The 27,249-nt window shown below is 46.6% G+C and overlaps 1 long non-coding RNA gene across 1 annotated transcript in view; it reads left to right on the top strand.

Moving 5' to 3' along the window:
• The first annotated feature begins 671 nt into the window (after positions 1–671).
• Positions 672–27,249, top strand: part of LOC137622818 (uncharacterized) — a 47,432-nt gene continuing 20,854 nt past the window's right edge. Inside the window, exon 1 of the long non-coding RNA XR_011040483.1 lies at positions 672–807. This is a non-coding gene — a long non-coding RNA (uncharacterized lncRNA). The remainder of the gene's footprint in view (positions 808–27,249) is intronic.

The following is a 27,249-nucleotide window of genomic DNA, read 5'->3' as shown; positions in this document are numbered from 1 at the left end:
GTATGACATTTGTATTTTTTGGTTGAATAAAAAAGAGAAAATGCATATTTTAGTCACAATGTTATAAAAGATGTTTAAAACTGTAGGCTACACCTAATTTTTTTTCATAAATAAGAAAAATTAGGAGATCTTAATAGTGGCCTATATGTCTTCACACACACACACACACACACACACACACACACACACACACACACACACAAAGTGTTCAGTAACAAAGAGAGAGGAAAATGATAGAATTAAACTGTCATACAAAGAGTGAAAGAATGAAATAATATAAAATGTTGTATTTAAGGGAGAAGGAATAATAAAAAAGTAAATTATATACCAAATGTATATTAGAAAGACCTTTGAAGTGTGAAGTAAAAGTATGTAAACTATGCTGCCATTGTTGGAGGAAATGAATGATAATGAATTTTCTACAGAATACAGCAGACTACAGAGATGTTCACCTACTCTGCTTCTTCTACTAATGTTCCCACAATCGTAGAGAAAATAAAAGAATTATATATATCAGATGTGGAAAGAATGAGAGAAGAAAATAAAAGAATAAAAAGAATTAGAATAAAGAGGAGAGCTAAAGGAGGTGCCGTTGGAAAGGCAAGACTCTCCAATAAATACTAAAGTGTTTAAGTGAGCAACGAGGAATTTAGATTCTGGAATTGGAGTTAAATCTCCAAAATTTTAACCTTTTTTTGAACTTTAATCCAATAATATATTAAAAATTTTTGATGGAGGAATCATACCATCAAAGAAATTTAACACAGTGACCTGATTGTACATCTGAGACTAAGAATTCCAATCAAGGTATGGTTGAAATGTGGTTAAATATTTACTGTTCTAATGACAGATTTGTTTCAATTCCGTCCTCCTTAAATTACATTGGTAAAAATCACGTTCTCCTTAAATTACATTGGTAAAAATAACGTCCTCCTTAAACTACATTGGTGAAAAGCACATCCTCCTTAAATTACAATGGTAAAAATCACGTTCTCCTTAAATTACATTGGTAAAGATAACGTCCTCCTTAAATTACATTGGTAAAAATAACGTCCTCCTTAATAACATTTGGAAAACTCACGTCCTCCTTAAATTACATTGGGAAAACTCACGTCCTCCTTAAATTACATTGGGATAACTCGCGTCCTCCTTAAATTACATTGGTAAAAATAACGTCTTCCTTAAATTACATTGGTAAAAATCACTTCCCCGTTAAATTACATTGGTAAAAATAATATTTTACGGTATTATTGTACTGTATTACAGGGCAATGTAACCCAGGAAAAAAAACGCCTTTTTTTTAATGCTTTCAAGTGTATTTGGCTATGTACTAACTGGTAAAATTATAATTCAGGTCTTAGAGATTAATGTTTGTATGTGTGATCGCAGAACCATAGTATGTATGTATGATAACGGCCGATTAAGAATAGGGCAGGGTGTATGAATGATCACGGCCACATGTATGTATGTATGATGACGGCCAAATAAGAATAGGGGCGTTAGCCTCCCTTTAGGCGACTAAGGGGGTGTATGTATGATAGCGGTCACCTGTATGCAATATGTCCAACTTAGAATAGTTAAGGACATGGCTTATAGGTTAGGTTAGGGGGGAAAGTTTAGCTTACTTAATGTCCATTTTTCAATATTAATCTTACCCGATAATCATGTAGCTGTCAACTCCGTTGCCCGACAGAATTCTACGGAAGGGATACGCCAGCGATCGCTATACAAGAGGGGGGTGTACTCACCAGCGCCACCTGTGGCCAGGTACTGCAGTACTTCTTGTTGACACCACCTCAATTTTTCCTCTGTCGTGCCACCGGCTAGACCTACATGGATACGCTGTTGATTCTGGAGTTTTTGCTCACGATTTGGTGATGTATTTGCTCTAGAGTTTAGCTTTCGCTATTCAGGAAGTTTTATCATTAGCTTAGCTAGCTTTTGGAATTAATTTGATTAATTATGGTGACGAAGAGAGTATGAACTCTCTTTCACTTTTAAATGGCCGACCCTTCCCTTAGACGGAAGTGTTGGTGTCTAAGAGAGTATAGACTCTCTTTCTTAATTTTGCTTAACAAAAGTTATAGATTTATTTTATATCTCTCCGCCTTTTATCGGCCTCTTCGATTAACTTCCTTTTATTATAAGCTTATTAAAATTAATTTTTATATTTGTTTATATTCGACCTTTCCTAATAGTAGGCGGTCTTTTCTTGGTACCGAAGTTAATTAACATTGAGCCCGTCATTTCGGTTTTACCTGTTAACATATTATGCTATTTTAATGTTTTTGAAAGAATTTCTTTGATAGTCTCGTACTGTTTTCAAAGTTGAACTAACGTTTTGTTTTGTCTCTGCAGTTGTTGACGTTCAGAACGTTCAACTTGCGCTCTATCGTTACGATAGAGAGAGAATTTTCACGGTGTCACGTTGCAGTAAGAGTAAACCGTTTCTAGCGTTTTGTTCATTCTTTCTTAGCTTAATGGTTTTAATTCTAATAAAGGAACTTTTTATTTGGGAAATCTTTCAGTTTTTTTCCTTTAACAATAATATGTTTTAACGATATATATGATTGGGCTCTTCTCTCAGGTTCTAAGTCAAGAGAGAGAGAGAGAGAGAGAGATAGAGACGGAGGGAGAGAGAGGAGGATAAACGTTTCGTTCAAGCGAGTAACGTTGTTATCGTTTTTGCTCTTCTCCCTAGTCTCTTTAGGGGAAGAAGGTAAACGTTTCTAGAGTTTTATTCTTGTTCTCAAGCTTTATGCGGTGAGAGATTTTAAACGTAGTTTATTTGATCTAGTGTTTAGTCTCTTTCCAGCCACTGAATTATTTATCTTTCATTAGATTTTTCTGTTACATTGTAATTCTGTTTTCGCAATTACTAACTTTTAAGGAAGGATAGAATTGCGTGTTTCAGGTACAAACCACTTAAAGTTTCGAGTTCAGTGAAATAAGTGCAAACAGAAAATCAAAAGTGATAAGTGATAAGCGCAAAGTGTTACAGTGTTGCGTTCGAGGGTTCGTCTGTTCGTGCCAGTTGTTCGCCTAGTCTGGGACCTCTTACAAGCTCCCAAGCCCAGGGGAGAAGTAATGTCGAAGGACTTATGGGTTCAGCAGGCCTTGATCGACGAACAGACGTTTTCCCTCCGTGGTTTCGGGTGTATCTACACACGTTGCCGACGTGATCACCCCACCCACACAAAGACGAGAGAGCCCTTTTATTCCTCGTCTGCGGAAGAGGTTTCTCGCAGAAACCATGGACCAAATCTTGCAGCTTTTAAGTGCAGGTCGGTCCCTTCCGCACAAGTCCAACTCCTAGGTGTAGCCATTAGCCCTGGGTCAGTTCGGACTTGCTGCAGTACGACAACTGCACACCTCCCAGAGAGGCAAGGTGGTATCGCAACAGGCAGTAGCTCCGTCTGTTGCCGCACCAGCTGTTTTAGACCCTCAGTCTCAACGGACAGTAGCTCCGTTTGTTGTTGTCTTTCTTAAACTCTAGTGGTCTTTGCTGCAGACAATGCAGTCTCAGCTTGCGGTGTTGATGCAGGAGTTTCAGGCAGAGAAGGTTTATACACCTCCTCCTACGAACGCTCCTCCTCCTCTGCGCAGTACAATCTGCCAGACGTATGAGGTTGAGGTTCCTCAAGCTACCTCCATGCGTGAGCTGCCGCGTTGGGAGTTGCCAGATACCAGCGCTGTGCAGCAACCTCCACTTTCCTTGAGGCAGGAGCCTCTTACCACGCAGCAACCTCCTCAACAATGGGGGCAGGAGCCTTATGCCTTACAACCTCCTCTACCCTTGAGGCAGGAGTATCTTGCTTTACAACTACCCTCGAGGCAGCCACCTCAACTCTCGCAACAACCACCTCCACTTTCCTCGAGGCGAGAACCTCAACTCTCGAGGCAAGCACCTCAAGAACCTCAACTCGTGAGTCAAGAGCCTCTCTCTGCGCAGCCACCTCAACCCTTGAGGCAAGCGCAACTCTTGAGGCAGGAACCTCATGCTATGAGTCAGCCACCTCAACGCATGCATCTGCCACTTTCTCCTCAGCTTGAGCCTCTTCCCATTCAACTTGAACCGCAGTCTATGCAGCATGAGCCTCTCTCTGCGCAGCTACCCCCTCAACCCTTGAGGCAGACGCAACTCTTGAGGCAGGAACCTCACAGGATCAAACCATGAGGCAGGAGCCTCATGCTATGCGGCATCCTCCTCAACCCATGAGGCAGGAGCCTCATGCTATGCGACATCCTATGGGCTCTCGTGGCATGGTTGGTTTCGACCTGGCCTTTCATTAGAAGGGGCTAGTGTTCGATCCCAAGTATGAGGTAGAAATTTATTTCTATTTGAACACGATGTTGTGTTGATATTTATCCATATTGACTCATTAGAGGTAATTTGAATGAATTACTACCAATTGTGTCACGTGGTGGCCCTGGGAAATCCGGTAAAACTCTCTGGTAAAGAGACTGATGTCTCACCAGGTAAATCCTCGGACAGCTAGATTAGTGTCAGGTTCAGATTTCTTTTAAGCAGCATGAGCCTCATCCCATGCAGCATGAGCCTCATCCCATGCAGCATAAGCCACACGCCATGCAACATGCTCTGCTTACCTTACAGCATGCTCTACATACAGCATGCTCTGCATACAGCATGCTCTGCATACCTTACCGCATGCTTCTCAGTCACACATCTTTGGTTGTTGCCAACTCACTAGACTGTCAAGCAGTTTCATAACGTTGCCTTCTAGTCTGCTGCTTTTGCACCAGTGAAACCCTCACTGAGAGAACTTAGCTTTTCTCGGATATGGTCCCTGTAGATGAGAAAGTGCTATTCTCCCTCCTTCTGATATTCCCTTGAGGACTCTGTCATTTGGAGAGGAGCCTTTAGCTGCGTAGCCTCCTATGGACTTTTATTTAAGCATAACATGCTTCCAGGGAAGGTAATGGTTCCACTTCAGTCGCTAACCCCGTCTGTTACCACACCTGCTCCCATAGACCTTGAGCTGTGTTGCAAGACATGCAGTCCAAGCTTAGTCCTTGTTAGAGGATTTTTTGTTTACGGAGTCAGTGTGTCACTGGGAAGACGTTCAACAACCAGCAGAAGTGACTTGTTGTGACGCAGTGCGGCAACCTCAGCAACCCGATAAGGAGTTGTCTGTACGACCCAGACAGTCTAGACAGCTTCGGGTTGTCACTGTACTTCCTCGCTTCCCCATGGTTGACAGTTCACAGACTGTGCAGCAGTACCATGATCTTGTGTCCGGCTCCGTCAGACGACTGGCTTTTAAGAGCTCCCACAAGTCGTCGCTGTCTGGAGATTCTCAGATGGACTATGGATCTGACCAAGGAACTGGGCCTCCTGGTCAATTTTGAGGAGTCCCAGCTCGTCCCATCCCAGACCATTGTCTACCTGGGTATGGATCTTCAGAGTCGAGCTTTTCGGGCTTTTCCGTCGGCCCCAAGGATCTTCCAAGCCCTAGAATGCATCCAGAGCATGCTGAGAAGGAACCGATGCTCAGTCAGGTAGTGGATGAGTCTAACAGGGACACTTTCATCGCTGGCCCTGTTCATCGTGTTAGGGAGACTCCACCTCCGCCCCCTTCAGTATCATCTAGCTGCTCACTGGATAAAGGACATGACGCTAGAGACGGTCTCAGTCCTTGTTTCCGAAGAGAGGAGGTCTACTCTCGCGTGGTGTAAGAACAGCTTTCTTCTCAAGGAAGTCTACCTTTGGCTGTTCAGAAACCCGACCGCCGTCTCCTCTCGGACGCATCAGACACGGGCTGGGGTGCGACTTTGGACGGACAGGAATGCTCGGGAACATGGAATCAGGAGCAAAGGACACTTCACATCAATTGCAAGGAGTTGTTGGCGGTTCATCTGGCCTTGATAAACTTCAAGTCCCTCCAGCTTAACAAGGTGGTGGAGGTTGACTCTGACAACACCACAGCCTTGGCTTACATCTCCAAGCAGGGAGGGACTCATTCGTGGAAGTTGTTCTAGATCGCAAGGGACCTCCTCATCTAGTCAAAAGATCGAAAGCTCACGCTGGTAACGAGGTTCATTCAGGGCGATATGAATGTCATGGCAGATCGCCTCAGCCGGAAGGGTCAGGTCATCCCCACAGAGTGGACCCTTCACAAGAATGTTTGCAGCAGACTTTGGGCCCTGTGGGGTCAGCCAACCATAGATCTGTTTGCTACCTCGATAACCTAGAGACTCCCGTTGTATTGTTCTCCGATTCCAGACCCAGCAGCAGTTCACGTGGATGCTTTTCTGCTGGATTGGTCCCATCTCGACCTGTATGCATTCCCGCCGTTCAAGATTGTCAACAGGGTACTTCAGAAGTTCTCCTCTCGCAAAGGGACACGGCTGACGTTGGTTGGCTCCGCTCTGGCCCGCGAGAGAATGGTTCATAGAGGTACTGCAATGGCTGGTCGACATTCCCAGGACTCTTCCTCTAGGAGTGAACCTTCTACGTCAACCTCACGTAAAGAAGGTACACCCAAACCTCCACGCTCTTCGTCTGACTGCCTTCAGACTTTCGAAAGACTCTCAAGAGCTAGGGGCTTTTCGAAGGAGGCAGCCAGAGCGATTGCCAGAGCAAGGAGAACATCCACTCTCAGAGTCTATCAGTCTCAAGGGGAAGTCTTCCGAAGCTGGTACAAGGCCAATGCAGTTTCCTCAACCAGTACCACTGTAACCCAGATTGCTGACTTCCTGTTACATCTAAGGAACGTAAGATCCCTTTCAGCTTCTACGATCAAGGGTTACAGAAGTATGTTGGCAGCGGTTTTCCGCCACAGAGGCTTGGATCTTTCCACCAACAAAGATCTACAGGACCTCCCTAGGTCTTTTGAGACCTCAAAGGAACGTTGGTTGTCCACTCCAGGCTGGAATCTAGACGTGGTCCTAAGGTTCCTTATGTCATCAAGATTTGAACCTCTCCAATCAGCCTCTTTTTAGGACCTCACATTAAAAACTCTTTTCCTCGTGTGCTTGACAACAGCTAAAAGAGTAAGTGAGATCCACGCCTTCAGCAGGATCATAGTTTTCACATCTGAAACGGCTACATGTTCCTTGCAGCTCGGTTTTTGCTAAACGAGCTTCCTTCACGTCCTTGGCCTAAGTCGTTCGAGATCCCAAGCCTGTCCAACTTGGTTGGGAATGAACTGGAGAGAGTACTTTGCCCAGTTAGAGCTCTTAGGTACTATCTAAAAAGGTCTTAACCTTTACGAGGACAATCAGAAGCCTTATGGTGTGCTATCAAGAAGCCTTCTTTTCCAAGGTCTAAGAACTCAGTTTCTTACTATTCAGGCTTCTGATTAGGGAAGCACATTCTCATCTGAAGGAAGAAGACCTTGCTTTGCTGAAGGTAAGGACACATGAAGTGAGAGCTGTGGCTACTTCAGTGGCCTTCAAACAGAACCGTTCTCTGCAGAGTGTTATGGATGCAACCTATTGGAGAAGCAAGTCAGTGTTCGCATCATTCTATCTCAAAGATGTCCAGTCTCTTTACGAGTACTGCTACACCCTGGGACCATTCGTAGCAACGAATGCAGTAGTAGGCGGGGGCTCAGCCACTACATTCCCATAATCCCATAACCTTTTAACCTTTCTCTTGAATACTTTTTATGGGTTGTACAGTCGGCTAAGAAGCCTTCCACATCCTTGTTGATTTGGCGGGTGGTCAATTCTTTCTTGAGAAGCGCCAAGGTTAAAGGTTGTGATGAGGTCCTTTAGTATGGGTTGCAGCCCTTGATACTTCAGCACCTTAGAGTTGTTCAGCCTCCTAAGAGGAACGCTGCGCTCAGTAAGGAAGACGAACTTATTAAAGGCAGAGTAATGGTTCAAGTCGACTTCCTTACCAGGTACTTATACTGTAATTTCATTGTTATTTTGAATAACTGATAATATGAAATACGGGATACTTAGCTTCTTGATATACATGTACACTGGTTTTCACCCACCTCCCTGGGTGTGAATCAGCTACATGATTATCGGGTAAGATTAATATTGAAAAATGTTATTTTCATTAGTAAAATAAATTTTTGAATATACTTACCCGATAATCATGATTTAATTGACCCACCCTTCCTCCCCATAGAGAACCAGTGGACCGAGGAAAAATTGAGGTGGTGTCAACAAGAAGTACTGCAGTACCTGGCCACAGGTGGCGCTGGTGAGTACACCCCCCTCTTGTATAGCGATCGCTGGCGTATCCCTTCCGTAGAATTCTGTCGGGCAACGGAGTTGACAGCTACATGATTATCGGGTAAGTATATTCAAAAATTTATTTTACTAATGAAAATAACATTTTTAATGTATGCGTGAGGAACTGGCCGCTGATATACAAAGGCTCCCAACTAAGAATACAGCAATATAAAGGGGGTCGCAGGAAGGTGTTAGCCCCCTGTTAGGTAAGGATTAACAATATGGCAATGTAGGGACACGGGATATAGGTTAGGTTAGGTGGGGCCGTTAGGTATTGTTCTTTTGTAGAGGTTTTACAAAACAACAGAAACAGCTTTTGTATTACCGCACCCTTATCTTACGAATGGTCAGAAAACTGGAAGAAGTTCCCATTTTCTACACACGCGGGAGGACTTGCTGGTTATTGACCATCCCCACCTCTCCCTGCTAACTAGCGGTTGGGGTGGTTATCCCTCGCTAAAATTATCATGGCTCGTCTTTTAGCTTTGTCGAAAGTATATTCCTATTAATAGCTCCAAGTTTGTATGGATTGATTGATTGATTGAAAGTTTTCTGTCAATCAATCAATCCATACAAACTTGGAGGAAGGAAAAATACAAATTACTTATAAATTTGTCATTTTTCTGCTTGGCTTGGCTTTAACGAAGCAGATAGGCGAATAACACAGACTCTCATATTCCTTCTTTCATTCCGGGATGCCAGGTTTTCACTGCAGAGGACGTTTAATTTTGTGTCCCGTAACGGTTCTAAGATGCTACCTTAAGAGATCCCAGGTTACCAAACCTGTTCTTAATTACTGGTAGAGTAACAAAAAGTTACCTAAAATTGAATCTCCTTTAGACTGCAGAAGACTACAGTATTACCAGTGCATTACGCCTTAGATTCCTGGCGGATCAGAATATTTTAAGGTGCGCACCCATAAGATCAGAGGAGTTTGGGCTCTTCAAGCCTTTTAAGAAAAATCTCTCTGTGACTCAAGTTTTATATGCTGAAGTGTGGAAGCGTTGGACTACGTTTACTGCGCATTATTTGCGGGAATACACTCACGCCTCTTTAGACACGTTTCTACTTTGACAAGTGATTATTTCCGAGAACATGGTGTAGCAACCCTAGATCCTTCACAGGACCAAAAGTATCATGTCTAAGGTAGTGTTTGCAATGTAATTCTAGGTCGAGAGTGAGAGGATCTGGACCTTTCCATCTTTTCTTCCACTCCCTTTGGATAAAGCTGTTGGAATTATTTGTAGCTGGAGGGATGTTGATACAGGTAAGCTTCACTTTTAGGTAGCAGCTTTTCTATTTATGTTAAGTAGAAGTGTTCATTCCACCATCTTCTATACGTGGGGGAGGATGGATATGTACAGGCAAACCCATCAAATTGTTTCTGCCTTACTTGACAGACTTACTTGTTTAAGAAAAAAGATATTTACTTTTGCAACAGCCTTTTTTGCTTGGGCCGTAAACCTCACAGTACTTTTGACACTGTTTGCGAGGTGTCCTGGATGCTATTATGCGCACCTTGTTAGGTCTGAGATAAGCGATCTCAGGATTTTAACCAGCCAGGTAATAGAGACTTTCTTCTGTGACTAAGAATGAGTCTCCTATTAAAGGATGAAGGATTGTATTCATGTAGTTACAAATCAGAAATTTTAAAAGTAATTTGTACTTTTCCTAACTGTACTGTACCTCGAGTCACCTTGGTGGCCGCTAAGGTACTGACAGTATGGGAGTCAGCATATTAAGCCTCATTTGTGGTGGATAACGGGGAAGGGTCGTCTGCGGCACCTTAGCAATATCACCCAAACTCGGCTGCATCCCTCTTCAGGCAAAGAAGAATGATGAGAAAAAATCCCCTTCTGTTCTTTTTTTATGTCGGCTACCTCCCAAAATTGGGGAAGTGCCATGGTAGAAAGATATTGCCCAAACCCGATTGCTTTAACTCAACTTCCCGCCGTCACCTCCATGGTAGAAAGATACTGCCCAAACCCGATTGCTTTAACTCAACTTCCCTCCGTCACCGCCCCGAAACGTTCCAGATACAATGAAAGTAACTGTTCAGTGCACCGGCAAGGGGCTTCTCAGTGACTAGCTGATAGTTACTTTACTTCTAACACCTCAATATAAGTTTAAAGTGCCAAGTTCCTCCTGCGTTTGAATCAATCTCCTGTTAAAGAACCTATGTTTGTATAATTAGGAAAAATACAATTGTTCTGTAACCGAAATACAAACCACGCTATTTACATTGGGTTTACCTTTTAGCGTAGCTGAAATGGCGAGCCATTAGAATTTAACAAGGGTGTATTACCCCCGCGCTAGTTAGCCGGTGGGGGGGGTGGTAGCTAGCTACCCCTTTCCCCCCCCCCCCCCCCTCACACACCAGTGAAGCTCACTTTCACATTTTGCTCGGACTGGGACAGACGTCTCTGTCTTTCTCCTCGCTTGGCAGCCATTGTTTGTTTTGTCTTTACTTAATCACTTACTTTTCTTTTACTCAATATATATGTAAACATTTTTTCATGTTTGTATATATATTTGAGTATAGAAATCAGTAAGTTTCCTTTTCAGAATTGTGTGTAGTGTACGATATCTTCGTGGGGCCCTCGGCAGTTTAGGCCACCACGGTGTAATTTTATGGGTTGCGATCGAGTTTGACTTCGGTCTTTCTCTCTCTCTCTCTCTTGAGGTCGTTCACCCTTTTACTACGTTACTACGCCTTTTTGTAGCTTCCTTCCCGTGTGGGGCGGTTGCTACGCCGTACGTTCTGTCTCGATTAGTTTATGAATCTAATTGTATTTGTTAATTTTTCAGCTTTGTAGAACGATTCCTTTCGGGGTTTTCGTTCTTTCTTTAGTGTTCATTCATTTTTTAAATTACATAGTTACATAATTATAATTGTTATAATTCTGTTTTGGTTACAGCTCTCCTTCCGTGAGTGTAAGTGGTTGTGAGGGCACGTGCCTGTTTTGTAATTCTTGTTTTCCTTTCCCTCGGGATTCCTCTTCTGAGCCTTCCCGGGGGAATGAATGTGTACTAATGATTTTTGTTTTATTTTTTTCAATATTAATCTTACCCGATAATCATGTAGCTGTCAACTCCGTTGCCCGACAGAATTCTACGGAAGGGATACGCCAGCGATCGCTATACAAGAGGGGGGTGTACTCACCAGCGCCACCTGTGGCCAGGTACTGCAGTACTTCTTGTTGACACCACCTCAATTTTTCCTCTGTCGTGCCTCCGGCTAGACCTACATGGATACGCTGTTGATTCTGGAGTTTTTTGCTCACGATTTGGTGATGTATTTGCTCTAGAGTTTAGCTTTCGCTATTCAGGAAGTTTTATCATTAGCTTAGCTAGCTTTTGGAATTAATTTGATTAATTATGGTGACGAAGAGAGTATGAACTCTCTTTCACTTTTAAATGGCCGACCCTTCCCTTAGACAGAAGTGTTGGTGTCTAAGAGAGTATAGACTCTCTTTCTTAATTTTGCTTAACAAAAGTTATAGATTTATTTTATTTCTCTCCGCCTTTTATAGGCCTCTTCGATTAACTTCCTTTTATTATAAACTTATTAAAATTAATTTTTATATTTGTTTATATTCGACTTTTCCTAATAGTAGGCGGTCTTTTCTTGGTACCGAAGTTAATTAACATTGAGCCTGTCATTTCGGTTTTACCTGTTAACATATTATGCTATTTTAATGTTTTTGAAAGAATTTCTTTGATAGTCTCGTACTGTTTTCAAAGTTGAACTAACGTTTTGTTTTGTCTCTGCAGTTGTTGACGTTCAGAACGTTCAACTTGCGCTCTATCGTTACGATAGAGAGAGAATTTTCACGGTGTCACGTTGCAGTAAGAGTAAACCGTTTCTAGCGTTTTGTTCATTCTTTCTTAGCTTAATGGTTTTAATTGGGAAATCTTTCAGTTTTTTTTCCTTTAACAATAATATGTTTTAACGATATATATGATTGGGCTCTTCTCTCAGGTTCTAAGTCAAGAGAGAGAGAGAGAGAGATAGAGACGGAGGGAGAGGGAGGAGGATAAACGTTTCGTTCAAGCGAGTAACGTTGTTATCGTTTTTGCTCTTCTCCCTAGTCTCTTTAGGGGAAGAAGGTAAACGTTTCTAGAGTTTTATTCTTGTTCTCAAGCTTTATGCGGTGAGAGATTTTAAACGTAGTTTATTTGATCTAGTGTTTAGTCTCTTTCCAGCCACTGAATTATTTATCTTTCATTAGATTTTTCTGTTACATTGTAATTCTGTTTTCGCAATTACTAACTTTTAAGGAAGGATAGAATTGCGTGTTTCAGGTACAAACCACTTAAAGTTTCGAGTTCAGTGAAATAAGTGCAAACAGAAAATCAAAAGTGATAAGTGATAAGCGCAAAGTGTTACAGTGTTGCGTTCGAGGGTTCGTCTGTTCGTGCCAGTTGTTCGCCTAGTCTGGGACCTCTTACAAGCTCCCAAGCCCAGGGGAGAAGTAATGTCAAAGGACTTATGGGTTCAGCAGGCCTTGATCGACGAACAGACGTTTTCCCTCCGTGGTTTCGGGTGTATCTACACACGTTGCCGACGTGATCACCCCACCCACACAAAGACGAGAGAGCCCTTTTATTCCTCGTCTGCGGAAGAGGTTTCTCGCAGAAACCATGGACCAAATCTTGCAGCTTTTAAGTGCAGGTCGGTCCCTTCCGCACAAGTCCAACTCCTAGGTGTAGCCATTAGCCCTGGGTCAGTTCGGACTTGCTGCAGTACGACAACTGCACACCTCCCAGAGAGGCAAGGTGGTATCGCAACAGGCAGTAGCTCCGTCTGTTGCCGCACCAGCTGTTTTAGACCCTCAGTCTCAACGGACAGTAGCTCCGTTTGTTGTTGTCTTTCTTAAACTCTAGTGGTCTTTGCTGCAGACAATGCAGTCTCAGCTTGCGGTGTTGATGCAGGAGTTTCAGGCAGAGAAGGTTAATACACCTCCTCCTGCGAACGCTCCTCCTCCTCTGCGCAGTACAATCTGCCAGACGTACGAAGTTGAGGTTCCTCAAGCTACCTCCATGCGTGAGCTACCGCTTTGGGAGTTGCCAGTTACCAGCGTTGTGCAGCAACCTCCACCTTCCTTAAGGCAACCTCAACAATGGGAACAAGTGTCTTATGCCTTACAACCTTCTCTTCCTTTGAGGCAAGAGTTTCTTGCAGTTAGACCTTCTTCGAGGCAGCAACCTCTTGAGGTACGACAACCTCTACCATCCTTGAGCCAGCCACCTCAGCTCTCGCAGCTGCTACCTCCACTTTCCTCAAGGCGAGAACCTCAACTCTCGAGGCTAGCACCTCAAGAACCTCAACTCGTGAGACAGGAACTGCGTTCTGCGCAGCCGCTACCTCAACTCTCGCAGCTCACACCTCAAGAACCTCAACTCGTGAGACAAGAGCCTCTCTCTGCGCAGCCACCTCAACCCTTGAGGCAAGCGCAACTCTTGAGGCAGGAACCTCATGCTATGAGTCAGCCACCTCAACGCATGCATCTGCCACTTTCTCCTCAGCTTGAGCCTCTTCCCATTCAACTTTGAAATAACAAATGACAATAATAACACCTCATTACCTTCATAACTTGCATTTGTAAAACATATACATGTATGCCTACACAAACATTATGATAATGGAGGTTATTCGTATTACTTAAAAAAAAAAAAAAAAAAAAAAAAAAAAAAAAAAAATATATATATATGTATTCCTTGCAATATATTTTTAACAAAATCGCAAAAATATGGCAAAAATATCTTCAAAACAAAAATGAATCATGAGTTATGAATGTAATGTAAATATTATGTTGATATTAAAACCCCATGCAAGCATGCATGAAGTAATGCAGTGTTGCCAACAGGGCGAGTTTCCCTTTCCTGAGGTGAAGTAGATTATAGTACGTATATTTAGTGCAGCTTAATTCTACGATTATCATGCCGGCTATCAAATTCATCAACAAAACAGTCTAAATCAATTCCCTCGGCACGTGCACTTTCAATGGACAGTAATGCGATATTACTCAATCTAGCACTGGTCATGGAATTTCTGAGAAATGTTACACGCCATGCAACATGCTCTGCTTACCTTACAGCATGCTCTACATACAGCATGCTCTGCATACCTTACCGCATGCTTCTCAGTCACACATCTTTGGTTGTTGCCAACTCACTAGACTGTCAAGCAGTTTCATAACGTTGCCTTCTAGTCTGCTGCTTTTGCACCAGTGAAACCCTCACTGAGAGAACTTAGCTTTTCTCGGATATGGTCCCTGTAGATGAGAAAGTGCTTTTCTCCCTCCTTCTGATATTCCCTTGAGGACTCTGTCATTTGGAGAGGAGCCTTTAGCTGCGTAGCCTCCTATGGACTTTTATTTAAGCATAACATGCTTCCAGGGAAGGTAATGGTTCCACTTCAGTCGCTAACCCCGTCTGTTACCACACCTGCTCCCATAGACCTTGAGCTGTGTTGCAAGACATGCAGTCCAAGCTTAGTCCTTGTTAGAGGATTTTTTGTTTACGGAGTCAGTGTGTCACTGGGAAGACGTTCAACAACCAGCAGAAGTGACTTGTTGTGACGCAGTGCGGCAACCTCAGCAACCCGATAAGGAGTTGTCTGTACGACCCAGACAGTCTAGACAGCTTCGGGTTGTCACTGTACTTCCTCGCTTCCCCATGGTTGACAGTTCACAGACTGTGCAGCAGTACCATGATCTTGTGTCCGGCTCCGTCAGACGACTGGCTTTTAAGAGCTCCCACAAGTCGTCGCTGTCTGGAGATTCTCAGATGGACTATGGATCTGACCAAGGAACTGGGCCTCCTGGTCAATTTTGAGGAGTCCCAGCTCGTCCCATCCCAGACCATTGTCTACCTGGGTATGGATCTTCAGAGTCGAGCTTTTCGGGCTTTTCCGTCGGCCCCAAGGATCTTCCAAGCCCTAGAATGCATCCAGAGCATGCTGAGAAGGAACCGATGCTCAGTCAGGTAGTGGATGAGTCTAACAGGGACACTTTCATCGCTGGCCCTGTTCATCGTGTTAGGGAGACTCCACCTCCGCCCCCTTCAGTATCATCTAGCTGCTCACTGGATAAAGGACATGACGCTAGAGACGGTCTCAGTTCCTGTTTCCGAAGAGAGGAGGTCTACTCTCGCGTAGTGTAAGAACAGCTTTCTTCTCAAGGAAGTCTACCTTTGGCTGTTCAGAAACCCGACCGCCGTCTCCTCTCGGACGCATCAGACACGGGCTGGGGTGCGACTTTGGACGGACAGGAATGCTCGGGAACATGGAATCAGGAGCAAAGGACACTTCACATCAATTGCAAGGAGTTGTTGGCGGTTCTTCTGGCCTTGATAAACTTCAAGTCCCTCCAGCTTAACAAGGTGGTGGAGGTGGACTCTGACAACACCACAGCCCTGGCTTACATCTCCAAGCAGGGAGGGACTCTTTCGTGGAAGTTGTTCTAGATCGCAAGGGACCTCCTCATCTGGTCAAAAGATCGAAAGCTCACGCTGGTAACGAGGTTCATTCAGGGCGATATGAATGTCATGGCAGATCGCCTCAGCCGGAAGGGTCAGGTCATCCCCACAGAGTGGACCCTTCACAAGAATGTTTGCAGCAGACTTTGGGCCTTGTGGGGTCAGCCAACCATAGATCTGTTCGCTACCTCGATAACCTAGAGACTCCTGTTGTATTGTTCTCCGATTCCAGACCCAGCAGCAGTTCACGTGGATGCTTTTCTGCTGGATTGGTCCCATCTCGACCTGTATGCATTCCCGCCGTTCAAGATTGTCAACAGGGTACTTCAGAAGTTCTCCTCTCGCAAAGGGACACGGCTGACGTTGGTTGGCTCCGCTCTGGCCCGCGAGAGAATGGTTCATAGAGGTACTGCAATGGCTGGTCGACATTCCCAGGACTCTTCCTCTAGGAGTGAACCTTCTACGTCAACCTCACGTAAAGAAGGTACACCCAAACCTCCACGCTCTTCGTCTGACTGCCTTCAGACTTTCGAAAGACTCTCAAAAGCTAGGGGCTTTTCGAAGGAGGTAGCAAGAGCGATTGCCAGAGCAAGGAGAACATCCACTCTCAGAGTCTATCAGTCTCAAGGGGAAGTCTTCCGAAGCTGGTACAAGACCAATGCAGTTTCCTCAACCAGTACCACTGTAACCCAGATTGCTGACTTCCTGTTACATCTAAGGAAAGTAAGATCCCTTTCAGCTCCTACGATCAAGGGTTACAGAAGTATGTTGGCAGCGGTTTTCCGCCACAGAGGCTTGGATCTTTCCACCAACAAAGATCTACAGGACCTCCCTAGGTCTTTTGAGACCTCAAGGAACGTCGGTTGTCCACTCCAGGCTGGAATCTAGACGTGGTCCTAAGGTTCCTTATGTCATCAAGATTTGAACCTCTCCAATCAGCCTCTTTTTAGGACCTCACATTAAAAACTCTTTTCCTCGTGTGCTTGACAACAGCTAAAAGAGTAAGTGAGATCCACGCCTTCAGCAGGATCATAGTTTTCACATCTGAAACGGCTACATGTTCCTTGCAGCTCGGTTTTTGCTAAACGAGCTTCCTTCACGTCCTTGGCCTAAGTCGTTCGAGATCCCAAGCCTGTCCAACTTGGTTGGGAATGAACTGGAGAGAGTACTTTGCCCAGTTAGAGCTCTTAGGTACTATCTAAAAAGGTCATAACCTTTACGAGGACAATCAGAAGCCTTATGGTGTGCTATCAAGAAGCCTTCTTTTCCAAGGTCTAAGAACTCAGTTTCTTACTATTCAGGCTTCTGATTAGGGAAGCACATTCTCATCTGAAGGAAGAAGACCTTGCTTTGCTGAAGGTAAGGACACATGAAGTGAGAGCTGTGGCTACTTCAGTGGCCTTCAAACAGAACCGTTCTCTGCAGAGTGTTATGGATGCAACCTATTGGAGAAGCAAGTCAGTGTTCGCATCATTCTATCTCAAAGATGTCCAGTCTCTTTACGAGTACTGCTACACCCTGGGACCATTCGTAGCAACGAATGCAGTAGTAGGCGGGGGCTCAGCCACTACATTCCCATAATCCCATAACCTTTTAACCTTTCTCTTGAATACTTTTTATGGGTTGTACAGTCGGCTAAGAAGCCTTCCACATCCTTGTTGATTTGGCGGGTGGTCAATTCTTTCTTGAGAAGCGCCGAGGTTAAAGGTTGTGATGAGGTCCTTTAGTATGGGTTGCAGCCCTTGATACTTCAGCACCTTAGAGTTGTTCAGCCTCCTAAGAGGAACGCTGCGCTCAGTAAGGAAGACGAACTTATTAAAGGCAGAGTAATGGCTCAAGTCGACTTCCTTACCAGGTACTTATAATTTCATTGTTATTTTGAATAACTGATAATATGAAATACGGGATACTTAGCTTCTTGATATACATGTACACTGGTTTTCACCCACCTCCCTGGGTGTGAATCAGCTACATGATTATCGGGTAAGATTAATATTGAAAAATGTTATTTTCAATATTAAACTTACCCGATAATCATGTAGCTGTCAACTCCGTTGCCCGACAGAATTCTATGGAGGGATACGCCAGCTATCACAATACTAGAAGGGGGTGTACTTACCAGCGCCACCTGTGGCCAGGTACTCAATCATTTGTTGTTTACACCTCCTCAATTATTCCTCTGTCGTGCTTCCGGCTAGACGTTCTGGGATACGCTCATGGTCTTCGAGTTTATTCATGGATATTTGGTGAAGTATTCTCTTAGATTAACGGCTGTCGCATACTGGAATCCTTTTTATATTAGCTAGTTAGCTTTTTTATAAACTCTGATTAACGGTTAATGAATTTTTGCTTGTTTTTTGGATCACCCTTTGACTTACTCTTTGAAACAAGATGTCTGACGTTTCGCAAGCTCCCTCCCATAGACGATGTAGGTCTTGCAATAGGCGTATTCCGAAGGTCTCGGTAGATCCTCACACCGCTTGTTCTGACTGTAGGGACAGGCCCTGTCTATTAGAAAATCGGTGTGAGGAGTGCGCCGGACTTTCGGAATTGGATTTTGTACGTCTTTTAAAATATTCATCCAAGTTAGAACTAGAGCTAGGAGAAGTTCTTCTCACTCTTCTATGTTTTCCTCACCTCATGATCCCCTACCTTTTCCTACCCCTGTAGTGGCTACCCCCGAACCTACTGTGTGCCCTCCGCCTGATATGTCAACTGTTTTGCGTGCTATTCAGGCTTTAGGAGATAAAGTAGAATCAGTGGTAAGTGACCATAAGTCTCTGATGGCCGAGGTTAAAGAACTGAAGGTCAAGAGTGCAGTGGGTGGAAATAGTGCCAGTGCTGTGACGAGTGCTAGTGTCTGTGCAGTGCCAAGTGCTAGTGGTGCCAGTGTGGTGCGTGAGGATTTTTCTGTGCGAGCCAGTCGTCCTCCCAGTCCGGGACCTCTTGCAAGCTCCCATGCCCAGGGGAGAAGCAATGTCGAAGGGCTTAAGGGTTCGACAGGCCTTGTTAGGCGCACAGAATTATCCTCGGTGGTTGCGGGCGTGTCTTCCTTAGACCGTCACTCCCACCTGCAGACGATTGAGCCCGTCTTCTCGTCCGCTGATCTTCATGCAGGGAAGAAACGTTGGTCTCAGGTCTCGAGACCGCTGAAACGTAGAGTTCAGTCAGCGAGTGCTCAGCCAGGTTGCAGTCATTGGCTCAGCTCCGACTCGCCTCTGTCATCGATCGACAGTACTCCGCCCAAGAGGAGTAAGGTTCTGCCTATACAGACCCCGACTGTGACTTTACCTCAGTCTTTTATCGCTTCTGCCGACCCCAAGTGGACCCTGCTTCAGTCCATGCAAGTTCAGCTTTCGGACTTAATGCGTGAATGTCGGGCTGAGAGTGTTGCACCTCCTGCACTCCCTCCACCTGTTCTCGCTGCACCTGTGCTCGCCCAGCCTGCACCTGCTCCGCCTGTGCTCTCCCAGCCTGCACCTGCTCCGCCTGCACTCCCTCCACCTGTTCTCGCTGCACCTGTGCTCGCCCAGCCTGCACCTGCTCCGCCTGTGCTCGCCCAGCCTGCACCTGCTCCGCCTGGTCGCAGCACCATCTGCCAGGCGTACGATATTGAACCACTTTCGGAGTTTGCTGTTCACAGTGTTGTTCAGCCTCAGCCTTCTTTAAGGCAATCTCTGCTTAGGGATCAGGAGAGTTACACTCTTCCTCCTCCTCCCCTTGTTGCTCCACCAGTGGTGCAACTCTCGGTTGGGGTACAACAACCTCTCCCCTCCGTGAGTCTGTCTGCTGCACCAGCGCTGCACCGAGTTCAACCCTCATCTAGGCAAGCTCATCTACACCATGCACTTGCGCCTCAGGAGCCTCAGCTTGCTAGAACTTTACCTTGTTCTGCGCAGCCTCAACCTTCTCATGCTCCACTCATCTCTCAGGAACAGGAACGGACTACTCCGCCTCCGTCCTCCGCTCAGCTGGTGCAATCCTTGGGTGCAACTCTTGCTAGGAGTCAACCTCCTTCACCCTTGCACCTGCCTTCTGCTCCGACTGTTGTTCAACCTATGCAGTCTGAACCTCAGGTTCTCCCTCAAGTTGAGGAAACCTCTGTTGTTGTTCCTACCCGTTCTGACTCTGCGGTTCAGCATTCTGGTCCTTTTCCTTCGCTACCTTCTGCTGATGAAGTGTCGGATGATGAGGAGGCACATCTTGATCCCTCATCAGACGTGGAGGAGTCTAAGCTTTCTCCATTGTCTGTTGATTTTAGAAAGGTCTTGGCTCTACTCAGGGAGCTTTACCCTGACCACTTCGTCTCTGCTGTTCCCCGCTCTCCTCCATCTGAGTTTTCGCTAGGCGTGCAACAAGCTAAGTCGAGCTATACTAAGCTTGTCCTAGCTAGATCCTCCAAGAGGGCCTTAAGGACCTTAGGGGAGTGGCTTCAGTCTAAACAACACCTGGGCAAGACTTCCTTCATGTTCCCTCCAACGAAGCTCGCTTCGAAAGGTTGCGTTTGGTATGCCACAGGGGAAGCACCAGGCTTGGGAGTTCCTGCCTCTGCCCAGGCTGACTTCTCAAGTCTGGTGGACTCGCCTAGGAGGACTGCGATGAGACGCTCGAAGGGTTGTTGGACCTTCTCAGACCTGGATCATCTTCTGAAAGGGTTGTTCAGAGCGTTCGAAATGTTCAATTTTCTCGACTGGTGCCTGGGAGCCCTCAGCAAGAAAACATCTTCTGCGGACAAAGACTCTGCCATGTTGATTATGTCCTGCATGGATAAGGCTATCAGGGATGGATCGGGTGAGCTAGCGTCGTTATTTGTATCAGGGGTGTTGAAGAAAAGAGAACAACTGTGTTCCTTCCTCTCAGCCAGCATTACACCGTGCCAGCGGTCACAGCTCCTTTTTGCTCCACTCTCAAAGTTCCTCTTTCCCGAGGAGCTAGTTAAGGACTTGTCGGCTGCCCTGATACAGAAGGACACGCACGATCTTGTAGCTTCATCGGCTCGTAAGTCTAAGGTTACCACCTCTGTCCCCAAGACTTATCGCTCTCCAGTGGCTGATACCCCGGCCACTAGGTTCATACCGCCCTTTCGTGGTAGAGCCCCCAGCCGAGGAAGCTCCCGTCCAGTCTCTCACAGGGGCAAGTCTAAGAAAGGACCCAGGACATCAAAGGGAAAGCACTGACTCTCAGATTCTCCAGACAACAGTAGGTGCCAGGCTCAAGATCTTCTGGCAAGCCTGGGAGAAGAGAGGTGCAGACGCACAGTCTGTCAGTTGGCTGAGGTACGGTTACAGGATTCCATTCTGCCTCAAACCGCCTCTGACCACATCGCCCATCAACCTCTCTCCCAACTACAAAGAAGAGGACAAGAGGCTAGCATTGCAACAGGAGGTGTCGCTACTTGTGCAGAAGAAGGCAGTGGTTATAGTCCGGGATCATCAATCCCCGGGCTTCTACAACCGTCTCTTTCTTGTGGCCAAAAAGACAGGAGGTTGGAGACCGGTGCTGGACGTCAGTCTCTCAACGAGTATGTCACCAAGCAGACGTTCACTATGGAGACGACCAAGTCGGTCTTAGCAGCGGTCAGACAGGAGGACTGGATGGTCTCGTTGGACTTGAAAGATGCATACTTTCACGTTCCCATTCATCCAGACTCCCAACCTTTCCTGAGATTCGTTTTCGGAAAGGTTGTCTATCAGTTCCAAGCCCTGTGTTTTGGCCTAAGCACAGCTCCTATGGTCTTTACTCATCTGATGAGGAATGTAGCGAAATTCCTGCACTTATCGAACATCAGAGCCTCCCTCTACCTAGACGACTGGCTGTTGAGAGCCTCCACGAGTCGTCGTTGTCTGGAGAACCTCTCTTGGACTTTAGATCTAATCAGAGACCTAGGTCTATTAGTCAATTTAGAGAAATCTCAACTCATTCCCTCCCAATCCATTGTGTACCTGGGAATGGAGATTCAGAGTCGGGATTTTCGGGCTTTTCCATCGGCCCCCAGGATAAACCAAGCCCTACAGTGCATCATGAGCATGCTGAAGAGGAGCAATTGCTCAGTGAGACAGTGGATGAGTCTCACAGGGACCCTCTCATCTCTGGCCCTGTTTGTCGAGCTGGGGAGACTCCACCTCCGCCCTCTTCAATTCCATCTTGCAGCTCATTGGGACAAGGGCTCGACTCTAGAAGCAGTCTCTATCCCTATCAACCAAGAGATGAAGACCACTCTCCGGTGGTGGAAGCACAATCTTCTTCTCAAGGAGGGTCTATCATTGGCCATCCAGACCCCCCATCTTCATCTCTTCTCGGATGCATCGGACTCGGGCTGGGGTGCGACCTTGGACGGACGGGAATGCTCAGGAGTGTGGAACAAGGAACAAGGATTACTCCACATCAATTGCAAGGAACTGTTAGCAGTCCATCTTGCCCTGTTGAACTTCAAGTCCCTCCTGCTAGGCAAAGTGGTGGAGGTCAATTCAGACAACACCACAGCCTTGGCTTACATCTCCAAGCAAGGAGGGACCCATTCGAGGAGCCTTTACGAGATCGCAAGGGACCTCCTCATTTGGTCAAGAGGTCTAAACCTCACTCTGGTCACGAGGTTCATCCAGGGCGATATGAATGTTTCAGCGGATCGCCTCAGCAGAAGGAATCAGGTCATTCCCACGGAATGGACCCTCCACAAGAGTGTGTGCAACAGACTTTGGACGTTGTGGGGTCAACCTACCATAGACCTGTTTGCCACCTCCATCACCAAGAGACTTCCGCTTTATTGTTCCCCTGTTCCAGACCCTGCAGCGGTTCATGTAGATGCTTTTCTTCTGAACTGGTCCCATCTCGACCTGTACGCATTCCCTCCGTTCAAGATTATAAACAAAGTTCTGCAGAAATTCGTCTCGCACGAAGGGACACGGCTGACGCTGGTTGCTCCCCTTTGGCCTGCAAGAGAATGGTACACAGAGGTACGTCAATGGCTAGTCGACTTCCCCAGGACTCTACCTCTAAGAGTGGACCTTCTACGTCAACCACACGTAGACAGGTTGCACCCAAACCTCCACGCTCTTCGACTGACTGCCTTCAGACTGTCGAAAGATTCGCTAGAGCTAGAGGCTTTTCGAAGGAGGCAGCCAGTGCGATTGCCAGAGCTAGAAGAATTTCCACTCGTAGAGTCTACCAGTCTAAGTGGGAGGTCTTCCGAAGCTGGTGTAGAGCCAATTCAATATCCTCTACCAATACCTCTGTGATCCAAATAGCTGACTTCCTTCTTCATCTTAGGAATGAGAGATCCCTTTCAACATCTACGATTAAAGGGTATAGGAGCATGTTGGCCTCAGTCCTCCGCCACAGGGGTTTGGACCTGTCTTCCAACAAGGACCTTCAAGACATTCTCAAGTCTTTTGAGACGTCTAAAGAACGTCGTCTTTCCACTCCAGGCTGGAATCTGGACGTAGTCTTAAGGTTCCTTATGACATCTAGGTTCGAACCTCTCCAGTCAGCTTCCTTCAAGGATCTTACCCTCAAGACTGCTTTTCTCGTTTGCCTTGCAACAGCTAAGAGAGTCAGTGAGGTTCATGCCTTCAGCAAGAACATTGGTTTCACAACCGAATCAGCTACATGTTCTTTTCAGCTTGGATTCCTAGCAAAGAACGAGCTTCCTTCACGTCCTTGGCCTAGATCGTTCGAAATACCTAGCCTCTCCAACATGGTAGGTAACGAACTAGAGAGAGTTCTTTGCCCTGTCAGAGCTCTCAAATATTATCTGAAGAGGTCTAAACCTATTCGAGGACAGTCAGAAGCCTTATGGTGTGCCATCAAGAAACCCTCGAGACCCATGTCCAAGAATGGGCTTTCGTACTATATAAGGCTTCTGATCAGAGAAGCACATTCTCACTTAAAGGAGGAAGACCTTGCATTGCTGAAGGTAAGGACCCACGAAGTAAGAGCTGTAGCTACTTCGTTGGCCTTTAATAAAAACCGTTCTCTGCAGAGCATTATGGATGCAACCTATTGGAGGAGCAAGTCAGTGTTTGCATCATTTTATCTGAAAGATGTCCAGTCTCTTTACGAGAACTGCTACACCCTGGGACCATTCGTAGCAGCGAGTGCAGTAGTAGGTGAGGGCTCAGCCACTACATTCCCATAATCCCATAACCTTTTTAACCTTTCTCTTGAATACTTTTGTTGTTGTTTTATGGTTGTTACGGTAGGCTAAGAAGCCTTCCGCATCCTTGGATTTGGCGGGTGGTCTATTCATTCTTGAGAAGCGCCTGGGTTAAAGGTTTGGTAGAGGTCCTTTAGTAGGGTTGCAACCCCTTGTACTTTGGCACCTTTGGGTTGATTCAGCCTCCAAGAGGAACGCTGCGCTCAGTAAGGAAGACGAACTTTAAATAAAAGGCAGAGTAACGGTTCTATTCGACTTCCTTACCAGGTACTTATTATTTCATTGTTATTTGAGATAACTGTTATATGAAATTTGGGGATACTTAGCTATCCTTTAATCATGTACACTGGTTTTCACCCACCTCCCTGGGTGTGAATCAGCTACATGATTATCGGGTAAGTTTAATATTGAAAAATGTTATTTTTATTAATAAAATAAATTTTTGAATATACTTACCCGATAATCATGATTTAATCGACCCTCCCTTTCCTCCCCAGAGAGAACCAGTGGACCGAGGAATAATTGAGGAGGTGTAAACAACAAATGATTGAGTACCTGGCCACAGGTGGCGCTGGTAAGTACACCCCCTTCTAGTATTGTGATAGCTGGCGTATCCCTCCATAGAATTCTGTCGGGCAACGGAGTTGACAGCTACATGATTATCGGGTAAGTATATTCAAAAATTTATTTTATTAATAAAAATAACATTTTTCATTAGTAAAATAAATTTTTGAATATACTTACCCGATAATCATGATTTAATTGACCCACCCTTCCTCCCCATAGAACCAGTGGACCGAGGAAAAATTGAGGTGGTGTCAACAAGAAGTACTGCAGTACCTGGCCACAGGTGGCGCTGGTGAGTACACCCCCCTCTTGTATAGCGATCGCTGGCGTATCCCTTCCGTAGAATTCTGTCGGGCAACGGAGTTGACAGCTACATGATTATCGGGTAAGTATATTCAAAAATTTATTTTACTAATGAAAATAACATTTTTACAGTTACCGATCTAGTTCGTTTCTGTAATATGGCAACGGTGTGAGCTGTCTTGTTGAGGCCTGGGGATTTGGCTGTTGCTGCCTCCCCTTTGGATTTTCGTCAGGGGCGTGTCTCCTTCTACTGGAAGTACTCCTGTGACGATTGACACCTCTCCAGTTCATTTTAGAACTCTCAGGAGGCTCGCCTCCTTGGGCAGGTAACTTTCCTTCCGAGGGAAGTTTTTCCTGTCCAGGATTGAGTTTTTCCCCTTTTGGGGGTTCTTCTCTTGCCTTTTTTTCGTGCGACTATGCTCTTGGTGCTGAGCGGTCGCACCTGCAGTTTCGCTCAAGGGGCTGGGCAACTGCAGGAGCCCCTCTTCGGAGGATTGCTCCTTTTAGGTCACTGGCTGACCAGTCTCTTCTTCGAAGTGTTTCTCTTTCATTCGTGAGAGAGTACACTCATAGAAACTCCTCTTCGGAGGATTCTTCTGCTGCTGTTGCTGTTGGCCTCCTTCGCCGAAAGGCCCGCCATCCGCCTCGTCGTAAGGGCCTCCCATCTCCCTATAAGAGTGCTAAGAGGCTCCTTTTTGAATCTCCGTATGCAGCATACAACTCCTTCTTGATCTTCCGCCCCTGGTGCAGATGGACAGCAGTCTGACCTCGTCTTCCGACGGGCAACGGTCTTCCCGAGGGACAACGGTCTTCCCGACGGACAACGGTCTTCCGACGGACATCAGTCTCCCGGCGGACAGACAACGGTCTTCCGATGGACATCAGTCTCCCGACGGACAACGATCCCTTCGGGGCAAAGGGTTGCCTCCCACGGGGGTTCTTCCCTTGCGTGTCAGGGTTCCCCTGCGCGCCCTTCTGCTGTGTGCTCCTGCTCGGTGTTAGCGCACAGGCGCTCTCCTGCTCATCAGTGCTTTCCTGATCGCTAGCGCTCTCCTGTTTGCCAGCGCTCTCCTGTTCGTCAGCGCTCTTATGATGATCATCTCTGCTGTTCCTGTTGGTTCCTGTTACGCGCCCTGTGCGCCCACGTTCGCCCTCGCGATCTAGAACTTCGGTTCAGGTCTGGGTCAAGAACTCTTCTTCTACGCGGAGGCTTGCAGGCGTTGCCTTCTACTCGCCAGCGATCACCAGCTCGCCAGCGACCTTAGACGCGTCATCGTTCACCTGCTCGTCAGCGATCTCCTACGCGTCAACGATCGCCATCGATCTGCCACGTGTGTCAGTTCCCCTGAACACCATCAGTAGCGATCTAGCGCTCGCCTGCTGTGGACCACGATGTCCGGTAGCTGAGTCTTGCCGTAGATCTTCCTCCTGCTCGCTAGCGCTCTCCTTTACTTTTGTCCTTCTGTGCGCCAGCTTTCTTCAATCGCCAGCGCACATCTGCGCGCCCTTCTTTGCCACGCATCAATGGGCGCCAACGGTTTTATGACCGTCTAGGATCGCCTGATTAACAGCTTGCTTCAGCGCTCACCTTCCTGATGCACCTGCTCGCCTTCTGTTAGCGCGATGCGCGCTAACCATCACTAGTCTCTCGCGTTGGCAATCGCCTACGCGCCCGTGCGATTCTTCACCTGCGCGCTAGCGTTTTGTTAACGCACCGCCACTCGCCAACGCGCCATCGCTTGCCAACGCGCCTTCACTCTCCTACGGGCTATCGCTTGCCAGAACGCGCCATCGCTCGTCAACACGCCATCGCCCTCCTACGCGTCATCGGTCTCCCGACCGCTTGCGCTCACCCGCGCGCCCACGTGCCTGCACGCCTTCGCTCATGCGCGACCACGCACATGCTCTCCAATGTTTGCCCGCGCGCGAACCAACGGTATTCTATCGCGCAGACGGACGGTGTTCCGTCGCGCGGACTGACAGTGTTTCGTCGAGCGAACCGACGGTGTTCCGTCACGCGAACCGACTGTGTCCCGTCGCGCGAACCGACGGGGTTCCGTCACGCGAACCTACAGTGTTCCGTCGCGCGAACCGACGGTGTTCCGTCGCGCGAACCGTCGGTGTTCCGTCGCGCGAACCGTCGGTGTTCCATCGCGCGAATCTACGATGTTTCTTCGCGCGAACGTCGGCTTAATTCTTGCAGTATCCATTGCTCGCATATGGGTTATCGCTCGCCGACCACCAGCTCTCGCCCTTCCTACCACGCTCGCCCTCCTTCTACGCTCCTTCGCTCACCTTCGTTTGCGTTCCTGCGTGCCAGCGCATGGGCGCTTCCACATTCGCCCACGCGCAAATCATTGATTTACCATCGCGCCAGCTCCAGGGCGATTGCGACCGCGATTCTCATTGGGGTTTCGCAGCATGGCCAGCCTAGCGAGTCTTCTTGAGCGTATTTCCAGAACACGGCCTCACCCCGTAAACGCTGAGCATGGCACATGCAAGAATAAGAAGAATCTTCAGGGAGGTCTGAGCAA

The sequence above is a fragment of the Palaemon carinicauda genome, chromosome 29 (assembly GCF_036898095.1).
Source record: "Palaemon carinicauda isolate YSFRI2023 chromosome 29, ASM3689809v2, whole genome shotgun sequence".
In the NCBI taxonomy this organism is placed as follows: domain Eukaryota; kingdom Metazoa; phylum Arthropoda; class Malacostraca; order Decapoda; family Palaemonidae; genus Palaemon; species Palaemon carinicauda.
Note: the sequence above shows the minus strand (reverse complement) of the source record. Positions and strands in the feature narration are given on the sequence as shown.